This window comes from Myotis nattereri (assembly GCF_964212035.1).
Source record: "Myotis nattereri genome assembly, chromosome: 5".
Lineage (NCBI taxonomy): Eukaryota > Metazoa > Chordata > Mammalia > Chiroptera > Vespertilionidae > Myotis > Myotis nattereri.
The window spans coordinates 18,089,192-18,107,234 of record NC_138080.1 but is presented as its reverse complement, the minus strand read 5'-3'; the positions used below and the strand labels follow the sequence as shown (position 1 = coordinate 18,107,234).

General features: G+C 46.8%; 1 protein-coding gene across 1 annotated transcript in view; it reads left to right on the top strand.

The window, feature by feature from the left end:
• The first annotated feature begins 1,035 nt into the window (after positions 1 to 1,035).
• Positions 1,036 to 18,043, top strand: part of GATAD2A (GATA zinc finger domain containing 2A) — a 108,124-nt gene continuing 91,116 nt past the window's right edge. The window contains exon 1 of the mRNA XM_081091536.1: positions 1,036 to 1,365. The gene's annotated coding sequence lies outside the window, so the exon portion shown is untranslated. The remainder of the gene's footprint in view (positions 1,366 to 18,043) is intronic.

The window sequence follows — 18,043 nt, the reverse complement described above, 5'->3', positions numbered from 1 at the left end:
GGAAGGCCAGAGGCAGAAAGCCCCCATTGCTCTTCAGACAACGGAGGAAGAGGACCAGTGGCCCCCAATAATGCCCAGAAGAGGCAGGGTATGTACTACTTGGGAAAGGCAGTGAATTTAGGGACCTGAATTCTCCCAAATTCTTTTTAGTAAAGGGAGCAGGAGCCCGAGGCTCCTCAAGTTTTCTTAGAAAAGAGAGCTGGGGTTTCGAATCTACAAAATCAGCCCTCTCCTGGCAATTCTCCTGAGAAAAACTGGCAGGGCAAGAACTTGCAAGTTTCTGTTCAGGAGAGGAGCCACGGGCAAGATTTTTGAAGCTTCTCCTCAGAACTGGGGCCAGGCAAAGAATTCCGAAGATTCTCCTCAGAACAGGGGCCAGGGGCAAGAATCCTCAAAGATTCTCCTCGGAAGCGGGTCGGACCCACAAGTCTGGTCAGAAAAGAGCACCGGGGCAATGAATCCATCCTCGAGAGCAAGGCGGGGCCGCAGCTCGCCCAGTCTCCTCAGAGCGCGCCTTACGCGACCCCGCCCACCACCGGTTCCTCGCCTGCCCGGCCGGCCCAGGCTGCCTCCAGTGCATTGTGGGTGGGGCGCCCCTGCTGAGCACTGCAGGGAACCCCCTGCCCTGTCAGTTGTTGGCCGCCCCGCAGCCCAGTCGAACCGCCTTCCAGGGTCCGAGCGAGCCGGCTACGGATTGACGCGTCTCCCAAGCCCTGCCCTTCCCGGTGCCCGCCCCCAAACCCAAGCCCCGCCCTAACAGGGCTCTGACTGGTCCTGAGGCCCGCTCTACTTTACCATTGGCAGGCCACCTGTCAGTTACTCTGTGCCACCTCCTTGAACCCGCCCAGGCCGCCGGCGCAATCCCGAGAGCGAGCCGGCCCGCGCGCTCATTGGCCACCGGTCGCTGTCCGTCGTAAGGCTGAACACGCCCTCTGTGGGGCGCGGACCCCTGGAGCCCCGCCCGGACCTCATTGGCCTGCGGCGCCGCCACTCGGCAGGACGCGTCTCAACCCGGAAGTGTGCGAGGCGAAATCTGCCTAGCAACCGGGGAAGCCGGGCTGCGAAGCGGGCAATTTCAGTGTGAGACAGAGCGGCGAGACCGAGCCGCGGCTCTGAGCGCGGCGCGGCGGCTCCTCCCGCCCGGGGTCAGCGCCCCGGCGCGCGCACGCGCACCCCCGCCGCCCGAGCGCGCCTCGCGTCGCCCGCGCAGTCGGTCGGTCCGCCGTCCGTCGTCCTGTCGCTGCCGCCACCGCGGACCCACCTGAGGGAGCTGCCGCTGCGGGACCCGAGCGGACTGGACCCGACTCCGCAGCCCGAGGCCGCCCGGGACCTAGCAGCCTTCTGTGGGGGCGCCGAGCAACTTCGGTGAGTGAGGGGCCAGCGCCGCTGGTGGCGGGTCCCCGGCTTCCGGTGCCCCGGGCTTCTCTGGGGCTTCCGCTTCTGCGAGGGGACCGCCTCCAGTGTGCGGACCTTCTTGTCTGCGGGGACTCGCTTCTGTGAAGGAATCCCCCACTTCTGTGGGGAACCCCCGCCTCTCCAAGGGATTCTCCTTCTCTGAGGGACCTCACCTCTGTGAGGGACCCAACAGACTCCTTTTTCTGAGGGGAGCCCCCTTCTCTCATGGACTCTCCACTTTTCTGAGGGGCCTCGCCTCTCTGAGGGCAGCACCCCACCTCTCTGGGACTCCCTGTCTTCCTAGGGATCCTCTGCTTCCCTGAGGGATCCCGCTCCCCCCAGGAGACACGACCACCTGGCTTTCAATGGATCCTCCCCCCCCCCACCCCCCCACCCCCCCACCCCCCCCACCCCTCCCCACCCCTCCCCACCCCTCCCACACACACTGATTTTCTGAGGAGATCTCAGCTTCTTTGAGCTGTTGTCCCACTTTTCTTTTAATATATTTGTATTGATTTCAGAGAAAGGGAGAGGGAGAGAGAGATAGAAACATCAATGATGAGAGAGAATCATTGATCGGCCGCCTTCTGCAAGTCCCACACTGGTGATCGAGTCAGTAACTGGGCATGTGCCCTTACCAGGAATTGAACCCATGACCTCCTGGTTCATAGGTCGGCCACTGAGCCAGGCCCCTAGGCTGTTGTCCCACTTTTCTATGGTGTCTCCCACTTTTTGTAGGTCCCCTTTCCCTCTACTTTCCTGAGTTGCTTTTTTCTGTCCCCACTTGTTTGGGTGACCTCCTTCTTCTATCAAACATCCCTGAACTAATCTGAGTTGTTCCTGTGTCTGTCAGAATCCTTCTTGAAGGTGTTTTCTACTTTTCTGAGCTATCCCCACTTTTGATGGGAACCCTGCTTTTTTTCCTTATTTTTTTATTGTATTAATTTTAGAGAGAGGAAAGGAGAGAGAGAGAGAGAGAGAGAGAGAGAGAGAGAGAAGAACATCGATTTTTTGTTCCATTTATTTATGCATTCATTGGTTGCTTCTTGTATGTGCCCTCACAGGAGATTGAACCCACAACCTTGGTATATCCTGATGTTGCTCTAACCAACTGAGCCACACTGGCCAGGGCAGGATACTCTGCTTTTTGATGAGTGCCTCCATTTTCCTGAGAGGTCCTCCATTACTCTGAAATGCCCATACATCTGACTGGATGCTTAGTTTTCTGAAAAACAAAAACAAAAAACTAACTTTTCAAAATTATTTGCCATTTCTTTTGGGTTCTCTACTAATCTATGCATCTTATAATGTTTGGAGGGGGTCACTGGCTTCTTCAGAGGTTCCCCCCTGGCTAATATGATATGTCTTATTCCTATGGGCTCCACACATCTCTAAAGTGTGTCTCCACTTTTTTAAGATTCCTCTTTTCTGATGAGAGACATGGTAAATTTTTTCACTTCACTGAGGGGGTCCTATTGCATTCAGAAGGGTTCCCCTCCCACTTGCCTGAGGTTTCCCTCATGATTCTCTTTTTTAAAAAAATTGTTTGTTTGTTTATTTATTTTTCCCCTCCTGATTCTTTAAGGGATAAACTGTCTCCTCATTTCTTCTTGGAACTTCAAGATCCCCTTATTTATCTTTGTGGCACCCACTTCCCTCCATTCTGGAAGGAGAAATGTGCCTTCCCTTCAGTCTTCTTTCTTGCCAGATTGGGTGGTCTTCTCTGAACTTTTACCTTAGGTTCCAGAGGCCAGAGAGATTTTGGCTGGAAGGGGAAATTGGGAGACAAAGAGGCAAAAAACAAAACAAATAAAAACACACATCACTGTTTTCTTGTCCCTTAGGACCTGCTAAATTTGGGGGGAGCAGGTAATGTTTCCAGATGACCACCTTGGTTACTCTGTTTTTGAGCCATGGTGTCAGGCCAGTATAGAGGCAGGAGGGACAGGACTGGAACATTGTTTGTCCATTATCACACTGTCAAGTTGTGGGACTGATCCACTTCCTGTCCCATGCCTTACTCCTCCCTCTGCATCGGGAGTAGCAGGGAGAAAAAAAAATGCTCCTTTATGTCTTTCTGCTGCATTTTCTCTTCCTAGGCTCTCTGACTTACCCCTTGATCTCTAGAGGCTCCTCAGTTTGTGGGCCACTCTGATTTGAAAGGCAAGGCAAGAAGCAGGAAATGGGTCACCTTAGATCCAGGAAGGGTGGAATAGAGGCAAGGGACAGGGGTTTTGACTTAATTTCTCTAAGTTTTAGATGACTTCAGGCTGGCCAAAGGAAGTTTTTACGTGGCTTTACAAATCTCATGTGTACTTTTTTTAATGGCCCACCCTAGATTCCAAGTTCACTCCAGTAGCTAATTTTATCTGCTTTGCCAAACTCAGCACTCTCTGGAGCCCAAGTAGATGAATGCTGGCATTGAGAGATGGTCCAAAGGACGGGAATGAACTCAGTTTGAAACCTGAGTAACTTGCAACCACTTTGTGTCCATGCACAAGTTTCAGGCTAAAAAAGTGGAGAGACCGTTCCTGAAGTGGAGTTTTGAAATATAGGCTGAACTCCTGTTTGGTTTAGCATTTCAACGAGTTCTACACTCTGACTTTGCTATAACTGCAGTTCACTTTACAGTTTGACTTAAGGCTTTCCCTCTCCTCTTCGTTTCCATCTGGGTCTTGCTTAATTTGAGTTCTTTGTGAAGACTCCTGCGGAGGCTATAATTTGAGTTCTAAATCTGTCGGTGGACCATGTGGACACAAGTTTCAACTCGAGCTATTTTCTTCTGTGGAGAAGTGTTTGGAGTTTCCTGGGCCCTCTGCTCCTGGAGTAGTCAAGTCCAGGCAAGAAGGTGCTACAGAGCTGGTTGCTCTTTTACTGCCTTTTCCTGGTCAGCTGTAGGTACTGCCCTGAAAGGCAGGGGAAAGATGGTGGGAAGCTCAGGGTTTAGGGTGTCCCGAGACAGGGCAGAGAAGTGCTGACGTGGTTATTATTTTAAATGAAACCCATAGGACCAGCAAGATAGGGTGTTAGGGAAGGGGGAGGTTTGAAGTCAGAAGGACCTGAATCAGATTCTGGGTCTGTCCTCCCTGGTAGTGTGGCCTTGGACAAGTTATGGCACAAAATTGGTATGTTACTAAATATTTAAAGGGTCACATATCTGTAAATGTGTGTGAGGATGCTTACAGATGGGAAGTGCTTCCTAGACGTATGAATGCTATGAATGAATGAATGAATCTGAGATAATGAGCGGGGCATGGCCAGCACAGTGCTTCACACATGGTTGGTGTGCAGTAAAGGTTGGTTGTTGTGCTCAGGAGATTAGGGTTTGTCCTACACTCCCAGGCCAGGAAGCACTTGACATTCTGCCAGGCTAAATATGCCCGAAGAGAAAGAAACTTGGTATGTCCCTTGCAAAACTCATTGCCCCCCCCCCCCCCACCACCCCCGCCCCAAGCCGGGTTTCGTAGAAATTTTATGTGTTCAGATAGCAGATGTGAGGCAGATATGCTGTGTGGCAGACGTTTGTATTTGCCTTGGCCTTGTCTTCTCCCTCTGTAAAATGGGGTAACTTATCTTTTTTTTTTAATCCTCACCCAAGGATATTTTTCCACTGATTTGTAGAGAGAGTGGAAGAGAGAGGGAAAGACAGAGAGAAATATGGATGTGAGAGAAACACATTGATTGATTGCCTCCTGCACTTGCCCTGACCAGGGCCTGGGCCTGGGAGGAGCCTGCAGCCCAACCGAGGACCGGAATCAAACCTGGGACCCTTCAGTCCACGGCTGATGTTCTATCCACTGAGCCAACCCGGCTAGGGCAGGGGTAATTTATGAGTTAAGGGGAAGTAGGAAAATGTATTACTGTAATTGGGCCATAGGCAAGATAGATTATAATGAACTTGAGGAATTGTGGGACAAAGATAGTAGGAGTACCATAAACCTAAAGGATCATATCCATATTTTGGGACTGCTTGAATGAGTGATGTGCAGCAGTTACCTGGTGAGTGGTCTTTTAAACATTAGAACCTTGAAATAAGAACTGTTTTTTTAGGGTAATGGATCAGATTTGGGGACAAAAGACTGGGAAAGAGATGTATAAAAGCATTTGACACGACACAATAATAGTACATTGAGAGTGCCAGTGTGTGGCTTAGTGCCCATGAGGAGATCAGAATTCACCTTGAGCTCCCAGGATAGAGAGAGCTGTGGGGGTGGGGGTGAGGGCTGGGGTGGGCAGGACAGTTTATTTTGTTTTTGTTTTTGTGTTTTTTTTTAAATATATATTTTATTGATTTTTTACAGAGAGGAAGGGAGAGAGATAGAGAGTCAGAAACATCGATGAGAGAGAAACATCGATTAGCTGCCCCCTGCACATCTCCTACTGGGGATGTGCCCGCAACCCAGGTACATGCCCTTGACCGGAATCGAACCTGGGACCTTTCAGTCCGCAGGCCGATGCTCTATCCACTGAGCCAAACCGGTTTCGGCTTGTTTTTGTTTTCTTAGCAGTTAGTGAAAGCCCTAAAATCATGGCCATGAGTTGGACCCAGCCTTTTTCACTTCCTAGTGTGGGTACAGATGGCACATACCCCAGAGAGTTAAAACCCAGGGGGAAATAATGGGTGAAAATCTGAGCTAGGTCCCCATTAGGCTTCTCCCAAATTTGAGGAAAAGGGGTGTTTCCCCCCCTTGAAATATCCCCATTCCTTCCCTTCATGTGTCTCTCTCTCACATACACACATAAAGTGACTTTATATTGAGTCCAAGAAATATCCACCAATCTTAAATTTCTCTTAATTCATTAAAGGACAGTTATAACATTCTATTTGAAAGGAGCAAAGTTTATTATTATTAACATATACAAACTAAGGTAAACAACTTTAAAAGGGATCATTATCCCTTTTGAAATTATGCTGTGCCTCTTGTGTGCCACAGACTTCACTCTGGTGGATGGTGGCGCCACCACCAAGTCTCTTTTATCTAACAGGAAGTTTTTTAAACTTTTTTTTTTTTTAATTGAAAGATCCTTACAGCAATAAAAACCTTGGATAATTAGAAATGATATTGATCTAGGTACATTTATTAGATGTAATGTAATATGGTTACCCATTGGTGGGCGGCTCTAAAAGGCATGTGTGTCCCAACATTGCCCAGCTTCTAACTCTGGACAATAAACTGTTGATTTATATAACTGAAATAGCTGGGGAAGTCAGGGTTTCCTTCCTGTTGGAGACAGCACAGGGGGCATTAAATCCCATGGGATCTTGATGATAAGAAAGAAGCTGGACTCTTGGAACTGGGAAATAACTACTGTATCAAGTCGTTCCATCCAAGTGAATGGATGGTGTTATTTTTGGTATTAAGCTTGGCTCTATCCTCTCTGTAGCCTGGCTGCCTTTGTTTAATACGAATTTATTCCTTCAAACTGACCTACAAGGTACGTGAACTCTCAAGTAAGGGCTATATTTACCACAGATTTTCCTATGTAGTCATAGGTAGGTTTTCTTTTTTTTTTTAAGTGCAACTTCAATTGGATTGAAATATAGAAAGTGTTAAGGCTGTCTGGTGTGGTTCAGTAGTTGAGTGTCGACCTATGAACCAGGAGGTCATGAGGGTTTGATTGCCGGTCAGGGCACATGCCCAGTTGCGGGCTCAATCCCCAGTGTGGGACCTGTTCAGGAGGCAGCCAATCAAAGATTCTCTCTCATCATTAATGTTCCTATCTCTCTCTCCCTCTCCTGTCCTCTCTGAAATCAATAAAGTAATATTTTTTTTAAAAAGAAAGTGTTAAATATTTTGGCTGGTAATTTCTTATGCCAGCAAATAATTCTGCAATGTTTGTGTGCCTGCCATGAGCCATGCTGGACACCTGAGCAGGACAGATGCAGTAGGCTCTCAAGGAGCTTACATCCCAGTAGCAGACAAGTAAATGAATGAATGAAAGAATATCATAGAGCTTCTTTGGGAATATCCATAGATGTTGGAAGCTTGGGTGGAGTTTCTTGGGTGTTTAGAAGTGAAACCTCACTACTCTTCGAATTTCCTCACCGGGCTCCTTGCTTCTGTTTCCTCCCTCTATAACAAGGCAGAAATTATGGCATTTTCCCAGTTGATTATTGGCTGTTGGCACTGGTTGATCCAGGATGACTGTGGCTGTAATTTTGGAGTAACTAGAGAGAGTCTGGGATCGTCCTGGTCAGGAGCACTTTCAGCTTTGCTTTTCTTGAAGTTGGTGGCAGCGTGTTTTGGAATCCTGTGGCATTTCTTCATGGCAGTGCATATTATGCAGAGATAAACAGCTCTAAAAGCCCTTCCTGCCTTGTTTGAAAGCTTAAAAAAAATTCAGACAAGGGAAGTGCTTGGCTGTTATTTACGGCATAGGAAAAGTGAGATTTCAAATAGATTGCTTTGTTATATATTGGTAGGTTCATGGTGCATGGAGTTCCTTCTGTCCTAGGGTTCCCTCTTACACTGGGTTTGGGGAAGTGCTGTTTTGACTTTCCCATATTGTGGCCAGATTTGATGTTAGTTCACATAGGTCAGTTATGTGACAAGTGCTTTTCTTAGGTAAGTGAGGGAGCCAGGAGGAGGGTGGATACTCATTTGGGGACAGGTTCCCCAGGAGAAGAGCAGGGTATTTTAAGTAGTGTTTTTGGTTAGTCTGTTTTCTTCTTCTTACCTTCCACCAAGTACTGATTCTGGAGGTGAAGAGGAAGGCCCAGGCCGGAAGTGGGCGTGAACAAGTAATGCAACTGTGCATGTGACTAGGCTCCCACCTCTGGGTTCTGCTGTCCTTGGAAAGTGGATGCTTGCTCCCTCCTCACTTCCTGTTCCCTAGCCCTCCAGTCTGAGTTCTTGGGCCCCAATTTGAGCATAGAAAATACCACTTTTTCCTTGGAAAGTTGATTTATCAGAGTTGGGAGCACTTGGCAGTTCTAGGGCTCAGCTAATGTACTCACAAACTCAGAACTCTGGCAGGGTGGCCAACAGGATGATTTCCTGTTGCATTATCACAGCGTTCCCTGCAGAAACTTGCTTGTAGAGGGATTTCTGGAGATGCGTATAGAATTTAAGGAAGCAGACAGTAGATAGGTACTTCTGAAAGAGTGTGCTCTCGAAGAATGTTTTACTGTTATTTGCCTTCACTGCTTTGTGAAAGTACCACAGGAGGCCCTGTGTACAGTAGAAGCTTCAGAGTTAGAAAGCCTTCGGTCTGTATCCAGATTTCACCACTTGCTGGCTCTGTTACCTCAGGAAAGTGACCTAACTGCAAGTGGCCTAAACTGTTTGAGCCTCAGTCTCCTTATTTGTGGGGCATGGATGGTAAGCATGAAATCAGCAATCAGATTATTGTAGAAGCCTTATAAATGGGTTGTTACAGAATTGTATCAAGGCTGACTGTTTCTCTCCAGGTTGGCACCCAAGTTTGGACAGCTATCTATGGCAGTTAATACTGCTTAAGATCAAACCAGTTCACATTGGGGTCACAGGCTGCTGTGTATGACCAAGGCCTGTGAACTACAAGTTCCTGGGTTGGCTGATTTTTCTTATTGAGTTCCCTCAGTTCATTGTAGTCTTACACTGGGTGTACAGTTCTTGCCATAAGGACTTGTAGTGCCTCCTGAAGCATAACAAGGTAACTAGGCAAACGACTCAAACCTATATTCCATGTGGCTGCTGTATGTGCTAGCAAAAGCCTCACCTTTGCGGGTGATGGAAATATTCATTTAACTTGCTAAGGGTCAGACACTTGGCTGGACATAGGAGCTCATAGGGTGCTAGGAAAACACAGGCACATTGACTAGCAAGTTTAGTGAAGTGCAGTTGTATCAGGGAAGGAGGGGGCTCTTTAGAGGGTCAGCAAAGGAAGGGGTGATGGAGAGAGCTACTTGTTAGTAAATAGGTGACTAGACATCCTGAGGAGAGGAATAGCATGGGTACAGGCAAGGGCCTGGAAGTGAAAAATAGCCTGGTGCGTTCCCTTGACCTGTGGAAGTTACGCTACTCTAAAAGTCAGAGTTTGATCTGGGTACCTTTAAATATATTTATTGATTTTAGAGAGAGGAAGGGAGAGAGAGAGAGAAATAGAAATATTGTTGAGAGAGAAACATCATCTATCGGCTGCTCCCTTGCATGCCCCTTGCTGGGGATCGAGCCAGTAACCAGGGCATGTTCCCTAACTGGGGAATTGAACTGGTGACCTCCTGGTGCATAGGACAACGCTCAACCAACTGAGCCACTCTGGCCGGGCTGAACTGGGTACCTTTAATAAATAAAGCCCAATGTTACCTTCAAAGGTAGGAAGTCTTGCCTGTCTGACGTGGCTCAGTGGTTGAGCATCGGAAACAGGAGGTCATGGTTCAATTCCCCAGTCAGGGCACATACCTGGGTTGGCAAGAGGCAACTAATGGATGATTCTCTCTCATCGTTGATGTTTCTCTCTCTCCCCTCTCCCTTCCTCTCTGAAATCAATAAAAATATATTTTGAAAAAATGTAGAAGTCTTATAAAATGTTCCATAGTAGGATTTAAGATGAAACTCAAATTAAGATCATATTTAAATTGTGCTCTCAATAGGCATTTTAAAATCAGAAACCAATGATGGCTTAATGAAATGAGATCATCTAGACGACTTTGTAATGGTATGCAGTCTACATAGAGTTTAATCTTTTAAGGAGCTTCAAGAGAACAGAATTGGGGGCTGCTTCTGAATTTTTTTCCTTTGGGAATTTTCATCATTTAAGATGGTCTAAAATTCTTAACATAGCACAAGTTTTATTTATTTTTTTTAACTTACAGGGCATTTCAAGGTTTTGGCTTATATGTATATTTATAGAGCTTCAAGTTTTATATTTTACTTCTCAGAGTATCCCTATTAAAGGTTGACTTTTGCCCTGAATTTGAAATAGATCTTACTCTTCCCAAACCATGAGTTGGTAAAATGTAGGCCTGACTAGGTCAGCATGCAAAGAGGGCCTGGTGTTTGTTATCAAGGTGTGAAGGAGAAAACTAAGTAGACCCACCACCTGTATTTTCCTATTGTGAAATGCTGGGCACCAGGGAAGGAGGGAGAGTACCCACCCGATTAGGAAAACCTTTGGGAGGAATGTTTTCCCTCCTTCTTATGTTACGTTGGAAGATCTGCCATTTAACAACTAGGGAGTGGGGGGGGGGGGGGGCGTGATGTGAATATCAGTTTTTAAAACATGTTTTTCTTCATGTCTAAATCAAAGATGTTTATTAGTAGATTGATGATGTGACTAACACTCTTTCTTTGCCCAGCAGGTTTGAATAGCTTGATCTCTAGACTTAAAACTGTCGTATAACCTTTCTTTTTCTGGTAGTTTTCTGATTGTTTTTCCCTTTTAATTCTTGAATTCATAGAAAACATGGTTTACTTAGTAACCTCAAAGACTTAGGCATTTTTTGGTAAGCTATGTATAGACAAAAAAGAGATATTCATTGCCAACTGGTGACACATGCAGATGAAGACAGAGTGGGAGATACACTTATGTTCATGATGATACGTCTGAGCTGTTTGTATTTAACTCTTTAGGAAGCCATTTGTGCTCAGGACTCTGTAATAGTGGGACATCAGGGCCACACAGAGACTAACTGCAGAAGGAGCCTGACCCTCACATTGCACAGACACAAAGTGGTTCAGAACTGTGGTTAGAAATGACACTCAGAACAAAGCACACACATGTTGACAAAGTGGCCCATATCTAGAAAGCTGTCTTTCAGAGAACTTTTCAGCACATATGACACGAATGAGGCAAATGGTATTGATCTGTTTCCCATAAACTCCTCATCTAGTGTAAGAATGTTGTGACTTAAAAAATGACATTTGTTGCCTGGCCAGTGTGGCTCAGTGGTTGAGCATCAACCTATGAACCAGGTTGGATTCTCGGTCAGGACACATGCCCGGGTTGTGGGCTTGACCCCCAGTAGGGGGTGTGCAGGAGGCAGCCGATTGATAATTCTTTATCATTGATGTTTCTGTCTCTCCCTCTCCCATTCCCTCTGAAATCAATAAATATTATATTTAAAAATAAATAAATAAAAACATTTTGTAGTAGCTGTAATCTGTCAAGAGTATTGTATTTTTCATGAAGCATCAAAGTACTGAGAAAATCAAATTCACACAAACATGAATCTTTTCCTTTTCTTTCCAACCAGTTGCTTTGTAATATCACCATGTAAGCATAAATTTGGGGTGAAATAAGAAACTTAAAAACAATTCTTTCTTAGAGATTGTGGTTATCTTGTCCTGAAACTCAGTGAAAACAGTTTCAGACTTTAGAGTACTAAATATGCAAAGTATGGAAAGTGGTTAGTGCTCTTGTTCATAAGGGTACTTAAAAAAAAACTCAGTACACTTTTGAATGTATACACTTTATTCTTTAGAGAGCTTCTCAGAAAACAAGTAGTTCTGCTTAGCTTGTGAATTTAAGCAGGTAGTAATTCTGTTTTAAGAGAGAATGGCATCTAGAAAGTTTAAAATATAATGAGTCTATCTCTTTTCAGCTCTTTCTGCCCCAAAGCCCCTCCACTTCAGGTGTAGCCAGCTCTGGCCTTTGCCTTTGCTTCTGTCGTTCTGGATGCCTTGGATGCTCATCTGTTAAAGCTGGCTCAAATGTCATATCCACAAAGATTTGCCGGACCCTTCCTGAGGCAGAGGAACAACCTTTTCCTCAATCTTTTCCTATGAATGTCTTTTCTGCATTGAAATCATTCTGTGTCCTTATGTGCCACCAGCCTGTGAACTTCAGGAGCTGGTGCCACTAGGCTCCTCATCCTGCTAAAATTGGGATGAGTAGTCTCTTAGACAGTTCTTGTCTATTAGTGTTTATCATATAAGACATCTTAAATTTTGTCTCTCAGACATTTTAAAGAAATTTCCTTATTAGAAACAAAAAGTACAGTACCTTAAACATTCAGTAGGTGATGTTACTCCTTTTCAGTCAGTTTCACACAATGTGAAGCCTTTGACCAATTTCTGTTATAAAAGAGGACAGGAACTTGGATTTTGGCCCAAATTTCTTTTCTTTAGTCACTCTGTTGTGCAAGAATAGGCTCAGATTGTGTTTAGAAGTTTATCTAATAAGTACATTAGAAAGATAATTAGAATTTGTAGTGGCTAGAGTGGAAGAAGGAGGCTTAGCTATTATTAGCAAGGATCTGGCTTATGAAAGATATGAAATTTAAAGTGAATTTGGAAGAAAATTTTGTTTAAGTTTTTTTGTTTTGTTTGTTTTTTAAATTTGTATTGATTTCAGAGAGGAAGGGAGAGGGAAGACAGATAGAAACATCAATGATGAGAGAGAATCATTGATTGGCTGCCTCCTACATGCTCCACATTGGGGACGGAGCCCGATACCTGGGCATGTGCCCTGATCAGGAATTGAATCGTGACATCCTGACTCATAGGTTGACGCTCAACCACTGAGCCACACCAGCCGGGCAATAGCAAGTTTTGAAAAAATATATATTTTTATTGATTTCAGAGAGGGAGGAAGAGGGGGAGAGAGATAGAAACATCAGTAATGAGAGAGAATCATTGATTGGCTGCTTCCCATATGCCCCCACAGGGAGCTGAGCCCACAACAACCTGGGCATGTGCCCCAACCAGGAATTGAACCGATGTCCTAGTTCTTAGGTCGATATTTGATTACTAAGCCACAGCAGCCGAGCTAACAAGTGTTTTTAAAATGTATTAACTGGTATCTGTATTAATTGACTATCTTATTCTTAGGATAGAGGAAAAACTTCAAGAAAAATATGGTTCTAGCGCCAGGGGTGGGCAAACTTTTTGACTCAAGGGCCACAATGGGTTCTTAAACTGGACCGGAGGGCCGGAACAAAAGCATGGATGGAGTGTTTGTGTGAACTAATATAAATTCAAAGTAAACATCATTACATAAAAGGATACGGTCTTTTATTTCAATAGTTTTATTCATTTCAAACGGGCCGGATCCGGCCCGCGGGCTGTAGTTTGCCCACGGCTGTTAGCCATAGTTGTCTGTTAGAGTTTCTTCAGCTTTAGAATGGCATCTGAAGGTGATTGCATCACATTTCATAATTACCCAGCTGAACTATTTGCTGTTTAGTCCAGTAGTAGGTAGACACAGAGGCAGCCTTTAGTTCATGGGTGAGGAACATCCAGACTGAGGGCCATATAAGGCCTGCAAACTCATTTGGTCTGGCCCTGCCAAGGTATTAGGGGTGAGTTAATTAAATATTTGATCAAATATAGCAGGCTAATTTTTAAGTTGATAATTTTGTATGGCCCTTGAATGTTTTAAATATCCAAATGACCTTTGACAGAAAAAAGATTCCCCACTGCTGCTTTACTACAAACAGCCTCAGCATTCACCAGCTTGAACATCAGGGACCCCAAACAGGTCTGGATTCACTGTCGCCTTTTCCATTTATATACCTGGTTCTCTCTTCCTATCTCAAAAATAAACCTTGTAATGGTGTCACCCCACCCCCACTCCTGCTTTCCCTGCTGGAGAAGTTGACACGCCCTCTGGAGCAGCCCACCTGTCACCAGTGCACACCTCAGTCCACAGGGGTGTGTCATTAATATGTTGCAGCTGATGCCTCCCTCTTAAAACGGTGATTGTCGCCTTGGTGACTCACACAGAGCTTGCCAGCTCAGGCTCTGGAATCCCTACATCTATCTCAAGTCTCAGGTCCCCCACCTTACCATACTTTGCTGTTTGTAGTTAATTAAGTTAGCATTAATCAAGACCCAGGTGAGGAGCAGTAAGGTAATATTTTGCTTGTATTGCTTTAATATACATAATCTGATTAATTTTCATAAAACATTTCTCAAAATATACAGCTGCTGAATTACAGTGAAAATTCTGGATATTTGCTTTAACCTATCCTTGCACATGGGATCAGGGAGCTTTCTGCATTCCTATACCAAGTCACCTGTTTGAGAATAAGACAGTTAGGTTTTTGAGTTTGAATTGCTTTGTAGCAAAGCAAGTTGCTGACAAAATTGGTCCAGGGTATGCCTTTGGGGGTCAACACTTTGTATTTTGTATCATTTTTTCAGATTTGAAGAATGCTTCTCTTTTCACCCAGGGGAGGTTGTGTCAGATATTGTATTAAGCAGTTGGAAGGTTTTGGGGTTGGGGTGGTGGAATCAACAGAAAAAAGTTGCCAATTATGGCCCTGGATGGGTAGGTCAGTTGGTCATAAGGTTGTGGGCTTATTCCCTGGTCAGGGCACATACAAGAATCAACCAATGTGGGGGGAGGAATGGGGAGAATCAACCAATAAATGCATAAATAAGTGGAACAACTAACAGATGTTCTCTCTCGTCTTTCTTCTCTCTCTCTAAAATCAATAAAAAAATAGTTGCCAATTACGTGTGGAACTTAACACAAAATTAAGATGGACTGTTTTGTTATTTTTAAAATATATTTTATTGATTTTTTTACAGAGAGGAAGGGAGAGGGATAGAGAGTTAGAAACATCAATGAAAGAGAACCATCGATCAGCTGCCTCCTGCACACTCCCTACTGGGCATGTGCCCGCAACCAAGGTACATGCCCTTAACTGGAATCGAACCTGGGACCCTTGAGTCTGCAGGCCGACGCTCTATCCGCTGAGTCAAACTGGTTAGGGCTAAGATGGACTGTTTTGAACTTGATGGGGAGAGCACATAGTAGAAAAACAATTTTATTTCTAAAACTTGTTCTACATTAAGTGTTTTTCAAGTTTGAGGTCAAGAACAATCATGGGTTGGAATTATATTGATTCTCTTTTAAAAAATGAAATAGAATAGAAAATATCAGAGTACACCCTGATCCATGTGGTTCAGTTGTTTGAGCATCCTGCCATGCATGGGAAAGTCTCCCGTTAGATTCCCAGTCAGGGAAGCCTACATGAGGCAACGATCTCTCTCTCTCTCTCTCTCTCTTTTCGTCTCCCCCTCTCTCTCCCTCTTCCTTTTTAAAGATCAATTTTAAAAATGACATAAACATATATTTTAAAAAATGTCAGAGTACATTGCAAATGGTAAAGGTTTAGTTGGTGAAACTTGTTTTAATTGTATGAATATGTTAGGATGTATTACAAAAAAAACATTATTCAGGAGTCTAGATGTCTCATCATAAACTGTTTGTTTTAACGTGGGGAAAAAACATGAAAAGGGAAATTATGTTCTGCTTTATGTAGTTTAATATCTCCAAAGGCCCTGCTCTTTCAGGTTCAACTGTGTTTCTCATGTTTTCTTCATGTCACTGAGAGGGAAGGGTGCAGATTTGCTTTCTTGGGGGGGGGGGGGGTGTAACCTTCTCCCAAAGGCACTGGGGTATATTGAGAGGTAACTGGAGAGGGAGCACAGCCATCCCCAAGTGTCCAGAAGTGGATGGGTCTGGAGCTTACTTCATACAACTCTCTTCACTGCGATGGAAAGTGATTCTTTAGTTGAGCCCCTAGAGCAGCGGTTCTCAGCCTGTGGGTCGCGACCCCTTTGGGGGTCAAACGACCCTTTCACAGGGGTCACCTAAGACCATCGGAAAACATTGAATATATAATTACATATTGTTTTTGTGATTCATCACTATGCTTTATGTTCAGTTTGTAACAATGAAAATACATCCCGCATATCAGATATTTACATTGCGATTCATAACAGTAGCAAAATTACAGTTATGAAGTAGCAACGAAAATAATTTTATGGTTGGGGGTCACCACAACATGAGGAACTGTATGAAAGGGTCGCGGCGTTAGGAAGGTTGAGAACCACCACTGCCCTAGAGGGTAGCTTCTTTGTGACGACTCCGCAGGAGAGGCATTCTGACCTCGGTTTTCAGAAGCAGCAGAGTTGCTGGAGGTCGCGCAGCTCAGCTGGAGTGAGGTCAGCAGTGAGCGCGTCGCGAGCGCCTCGTGAGTCAGCCCTGGGCGCGGCCGGCTGGCTCTGCGGTGGGTGAACTAGCCGCAACCCCTCGCTCCTGCACTGGGAGTCTGCCGGGGCCGCGTGGGAAACCCAACCCCTGAGCGCGGTCCAGAGGTCGGTGCTTCCGGGGGTGGGGCCAGCATTACCCCGCCCCCGACCACGCCCTTTACCCAGACCCCGCCCCTGGTCGCTTAGCCCCGCCCAGCCGGGCGCGGGCGGGCGGCGTCGCCTTTAAGAGCTCCCCGGTGTTTTGGGGGCCGCGGGCCGGGCGCGCTGACCTGGTGCGCATGTCCCGGGCGGTGACGCCGGCGCCGGGCTCCATGTGTGCGGCCGAGGGGCGCATTATCTGTCCGGCGGCGCGGGCGGTCGGACCGGCGGAGCGTGCGCCGCGGGCCCGGGCAGCTCCACAGGCGGAACGAGAGCGCGTGGCCCGGCGCCCCCGGTCCCTCGCCCGCCCGGCCCCGCGGGCGCCCCCGCCTCTCGGCCCCACGGTCCCGCGAACCTGCGCGCTGCCCTAGGGCCCGGCCGGCCCGCGGCCCGGTAAGTTCAGAACCAAACTTGCTGGGGACCGGGGGTTGGGGGCCGGGTCCGGGGGCGCCCAGGAGAGTCTGGAGTGGTGGGGACGGCGCGAAGCAGACATGATTTGGGGGTCGTGAGAGACCCCCGCGTGAGCGTGAAAAAGTGAGGGCGAGTGAGTTCTACTTGTATTCCGGGAGCGTCTTTCTCGTGCTGCCCTGGAAAGTTCCGCGCCCTGTCGCAGCTCGGGCACGTGGGGGCCGGGCGGGGGTCTGGGCAAATCGTGGTGTTGCCCCTGTGCCTCTTGCTTTTTCACCGGAGCCAGGGAGAGGCCGGCCGCGAGGCGCTGCTTCTGAGCTGCTCGGACTGGCGGGTTGGTTGGGGAGGCAGGCGGGAGGCACGTGGGGGCGAGAGGCGGGGGACGGGCGGGCCTTGGGGGTCCCAGGCTGGCTGGGCCCGACCGCGGCGCTGGACCCCGTGGCGGCGACGGCGGCGGATCCCGTGTCAGAATAAGAGTCCCCGCGCGCCCACGCCTGCAGGGCTGGCCCTCAACCCTCCCCCCGTCCGCTCTCGCCCTTCCTGCCTGACCCCCGGGAGTTGCAGGATCCTTCCCCCTCTCTGCTTCAGCCTTTCACCGGGCTCTACTCTTTAAATTTGCCTCACCATCTCTAGGCAGTGGTTGTATTGAGTCCTTTTTTCCCCACCTGGAATGGGTCTGCATCAGTGACTAGACAGCAGCAGCTGTCCTTTTAAAGGGATTATTGCCAAGAATCGGAATTGATCACTTCAACAAGGAAGGGCTTATGGGCAGGGCCTTAGCCTAGAGCGTAACTTGATGTGTGAGCACACAGGGACCCAGAAATGAATGGGAACCCCTCCTTAGATAACTGAATGACAACCCTCAAGTGCATGTTTCTGCTCTATCCTGGTAATTTTTCAGGGATTGCTTGATTTTGTGTATCTGACCCAAGGTCTTTAGGTGTGTAGTTCATCCTTATCTTAAAAGCTTTGGATTCTTTAGATCAAAGTCCTGGTGAGTCACTTGAGCCTTTTTCTCTGTTCCTCACCCTTTTAGTTCTTTAAGTTTTCTTGGAGTTCACAGTGCTTATTAAGTCTCTTTCTGTATGTCTGTTTCCCACAGTGACACCTTCTGGCTGTGGCAGCACAGAGAACCTGACCGATGGACAGACTTCTGTGCTTTTGCTTCAGTCTTG